Source organism: Petaurus breviceps, unplaced genomic scaffold (genome assembly GCF_028583685.1).
Source record: "Petaurus breviceps papuanus isolate PSGF00001 unplaced genomic scaffold, PetGlider_PUasm1.0 175, whole genome shotgun sequence".
Taxonomy (NCBI): domain Eukaryota; kingdom Metazoa; phylum Chordata; class Mammalia; order Diprotodontia; family Petauridae; genus Petaurus; species Petaurus breviceps.
The window spans coordinates 48,159,376-48,163,843 of NW_027185764.1; the positions used below are offsets into that span (position 1 = coordinate 48,159,376).

Genomic DNA, 4,468 nt, shown 5'->3' on the forward strand with positions numbered 1-4,468 from the left:
AAAAGCCCTAGTGAAGGGACTTTGGCCAGGAAATCTTGAGTGTTGGGGGAGGAGGGAGGGTTAGAAGGAAGAGAGTCTACTCTAAATACCAGTGATCTGACCTTTGTAAATAGGGATGCTCCAGCACTGACATGTATCAGATATCTTGTAGTCTAGGGATCTGGCTATTCATCTAAAGCCATTCCTCCCCTAATTCATACTGCATAGGAGATAGAAGACATGGGTTAACTGACAGTTAAATCTTGACTTCTTAATAATCCAGCATTGAAAGACAACAAATGTTGAGGTGGCAGTAATAGTGATAGGCTAAAGGATGGACAGGCAATAAGCAGGTAAATCTAAGGAATTTAGAATTTTAATCTCAAAATCCTTGACACCCAGAACTTCTTGAACCATTGATACCCTGATGTTCCTCAGCTGTTCAGAAGGTCAAGTTAACTAAGTTTCTTGTAGCTGTATCTCTCTTGTTGGGAGCTTTGGGAGGGAAGCAGACAATAGCAGCTGAAACACCTGCGATCTATCATTGCAATAAAATATGTACAGTAATGTGGAGTCATTTCTCTTTCCGCTTCCAGAGGGAGCTCAAACCTGAAAAATCAAGGTTAGCATTCTCCAAACTGTAAACATTTTCAACAGGAGACACTGCAAAACATGAAAGGGAAGCTTGCGGCCCTAACCCCAGAGAGCATTGACAATTTCGCACAGAAAGGACAGTCCTGATTTACGTAAGATTCTGTTGCCTTTTTTTATTAGTGTTTATGTCAACCTAGAATAGGGAGAGCGGTTGGGCAGTGCCTTTGGGGCACTTGGGGAACCGGGGTTGGAGACTGGGAAAAGAGAAGAGAAAGAAAAGCAGGAAGAATGGAAAGAGAGATGGAGGGAGGGGAGGGAGGGGAGAGAGAGATCGAACTTTAAACACCTACTATGTGCCAATCACTGCTTAAAGCCCTTTAATTTCATTTGCAGTAGAGACCTGATTATCCATGGGTAAATGAGTTGAATTGGAAGGATGGTTTTTTAAATGTGAATCTTTATAACTATTTTGTAGTTATGAAGTTCATGTAGCTCTAAGAAATCTTTGTATAGCTATGTCCACCTACTTAAGCGGTCTATCTCAGTTCTTGTATATTTCGAGGAAGGTCTCACATCCACCCCTATGTGTGTGGGCCTCTAACCAGTTCACATACCTGTCTCTGTGGTTGTCTCTATGGTACTCTACTTTCTGTTGAGATAGATTTAAAGCAATGCCGATGTTTCAAGTCACTGACATCTGAATAAGCAGTAGGATTCCACCCAGAGTTGGTACTTCTTCCTCCACTCCCCATCCCCCACCCAAGAGGCGAGAAGAGGGTCTGTGCTGAAAGGACAAAATATGTTTGGAATATAGGGTTTGGGATTTGAAAAGCGAATTGAGTGTGGTTGAATCCGAGCCCCTTTGAAAGTATAGCTAATACCCCAAGATCAATCCTGTCCCTAGAAACTCCAGTTCCCCCCCCCACCCACTAACAACACACAGCCATTCTGATCACCTGTTCTGCCTAAGCTTTCACCTTGGTCCCACCCCCATACTCGCCTAGGGTAGTCCCCAAAGCCCAGTGTGGGCTCCTTTAACCCCTTTCTGACGGGAGGAAGCTCTGCAAGGCAGACACTGGATTCTCTGTGCCAAAGCCAACCAGAGCCAGGACTCCCAACAAAAAAGACACAACCAGGTACTAGTTGATCAGGTACTAATTGCAAATGCTCTGCCTTTGGAATACCCAGATTTCTTTCTCCCCCAACTCCACGAGGACCCCATTCCAAGAAAAGACAATGCCACTGTTTGGGTTTGCTGTTGTTGATTTTAAGTACATTAACGGATCATTGTGGGCTCCCTTGTCAAGTCATTATGCCTTTATCCCCACCAATTAACCACACCTCACGGGGCTTCTATTAAGAGCTAAATTGGGCTTAAAAAGTGAGGTATCCCATTTCATACAGATGTTGTAATCTCCCGCAGATAATCGCGGCACACCGCCAGAGAAATACTGGAGGTCGCGCCGAATTCGCTGCTCTGGAGGCATGCTGGTTCGCTCAGAACCAACTTCTGGGAGCTAGGGAACTGGTGCGCAGGGAGATCAGTTACCAGCTCTGGGTGAGGTGAGAGGTCGAGTAAACCGACTGTTCAGGGGCTGCTGTGTTGTGAGGGCTGGCGAGACAGGTACCGGACTGAGTTCGGGTCAGAGAGGCCAAGAACACCAGAAAGGGAAATCTCCTAGGTAGAGCAACAGAGCACTCCAAAAGCGAGTCGTGCGTTTTTACGCAAGAAGTTGGACTTGAAGGTACAGAGTTAGGTAAGGGAAGCTAGTGCAGCTTTGTCCTTGCTCTTCTCTAGGGCTGCCGGAGCTTTAAGTAGGGAATTTGACTGGGTGAAAATACCGGGGAGTTGGGATGTTAGCCCACTACATATGCAACCACTTGTTTTTCTTACTAGGTTAGTTGAGTCTCCGAAAACCGGGCTGAGACCCCAGAAAGCTCAACACAGGCAAGGGGGTTGTAGGACGGGACTCGGGGTGCTGGTTGAAAGCTAGCTTTGAGTACTGAAGTTGCTTACGAAGTAAATGGAAGAATGTGGGAAAGTGGCGCTTGGAATTAAGAGGATTCACCCAGAAAAAACGGTGAGCGGCCTGTTGTAACTTTCTCCCAGCCACAGTCCTGATCCCGCACCACCACTACCCCTCCACCCACGCCCCAGTAGCTGCAGCTGGAGGGATCTAGGACTTTGGGTGTCAATATCCCCTAAAAGGATCTGCAGAGCTCTGTTCCTTGACCCTCGGGAAAGGGCTTGGGTTTGGGAGGGCCTTCGAGAGGAGGAAGGCTCGTCAGTGCATCCCTGCCTTCGGTGACTTAGGTTTCACTCTCAATGTTGGGTACAACAAATTTAGTCAAGCCTAAAGAGATTAATTTTCCAGAGTAATCCAATTAAAAGATTTCTAAAGTAATCTTTTGCAAAAAGAAAAAAAAAGCGCAATGCCACTAAAGAGGGCTTGGTGACACTGATTTATCGCTGGAGTGAAATGAGTGGGCAGGACTCTCTCCCCCTCCCCTTGATGGAATGTGACCAGTACATCCTCTCGCTGCCTCCAGTGGAAAATATATTTGCTTTTCGGAAAGACACCCATCCATCACGCCAACCTGTGCATCCGATAATATGGAGGGGAGTTGGGTTGCTTACAAGCACCATAGACTTTTTAAAGTGCTAATAGATTTATGGTCTCTTTTTCGACGCCCATCCAGAGTAATTAGCACATATGTTCTAAATAGATGATAGTTTTGTGAGCAATAAAGCAATTACCCATCGTTGGAGCTGACAGTTACTCCAACTAAACTCCAACCAGCAGCTAATTGGAAAAGTCATTTCAGCTCCATTGTCTGCAATTAGTCCTGCTAAACTACTACACCCCAACTAGCTGGTTTGAGGTTAATTTATTCCTTCTTTTTATTTTCATTGGAAGAGCCTTACCAAAATAGGGCTTTGCTGCTGCCCTTCAGGACGTTGCCCTGGGAATGAGTGGAGACTTGAGCACATTGGGGGTGGGGAAGAAGGCGGACATGTGGGGGCACTTCCTAGGTTCGCCTCTGGCCCGATAATCTGTACCAGGCTAAAGAAGAGAGCGCCTCTTTCCTAACAATTTCTATGTCCAGCAGCCTAAATTCTGAATCTAAGTAAACTCTCTTCTCTAGCTGGCAGCAAGTAATTTGGTTAAGTTTCAAGCTTCTAAAAGTCATTTTTCTTCCTTGGCATTAAAACGAGCCCTTGAGGACACGGAACTCTGAAAGTGTCCCCCGCCTCCGCACTCCTCCACCCCACCTCCTGCTAGTCCCTAAGGAGAAATCTGCATCTTCTAGGCAGCACCAGACGGACAAGAGGAGCAAAGTAAACCTAAGTTCCACTTGACTCTCCTTTGGTCTGAACTCTCAGTGGGGAAGAAGAGGAAAGGATTTTATTGTTGACCCTTCAAATTGAGGGGGAACCTCAAAGCTCTTGGGACAGCGCCACACCCCACAGCTTCTCCCCTTCTAAACTTAGGAGGGTTTTTTTTTTATTGTGTTTGTGTGTGTTCGTGTGTGTTTGAAGCCATACAGGTCTAGGGCTTGTGCAAAGTGAGTGGAAAAAATGTGTTAAACGGCGGTTTGATGCCCCACCGGAGCTTCCAAATATCCAGCGGCTGGGATTCTTCTAGTTAATTTACTCTTTATTGGACGGGGCGGCTCCTTCGAGCCTATTCACTCGGAGTGCGGGAAAAGTATCAGTTAGGGCTAGGGATGGGGGAGGGCACGAGAAAGTGGATGGTGGAGGGGTTGAAGCTGGAGGTCTTGGGGACCTACATACTCTAGCAGGTACTACTGAGAGAGAGAGAGAGAGAGAGAGAGAGAGAGAGAGAGAGAGAGAGAGAGAGAGAGAGAGAGAGAGAGAGAGAGAGAGAGAGAG

The 4,468-nt window shown here is 46.6% G+C and overlaps 1 protein-coding gene across 1 annotated transcript in view; it reads left to right on the forward strand.

Annotated features, from left to right (window-relative positions):
- The first annotated feature begins 619 nt into the window (after positions 1–619).
- Positions 620–4,468, forward strand: part of NR2F1 (nuclear receptor subfamily 2 group F member 1) — a 20,915-nt gene continuing 17,066 nt past the window's right edge. Inside the window, exon 1 of the mRNA XM_069085095.1 lies at positions 620–725. The gene's annotated coding sequence lies outside the window, so the exon portion shown is untranslated. The remainder of the gene's footprint in view (positions 726–4,468) is intronic.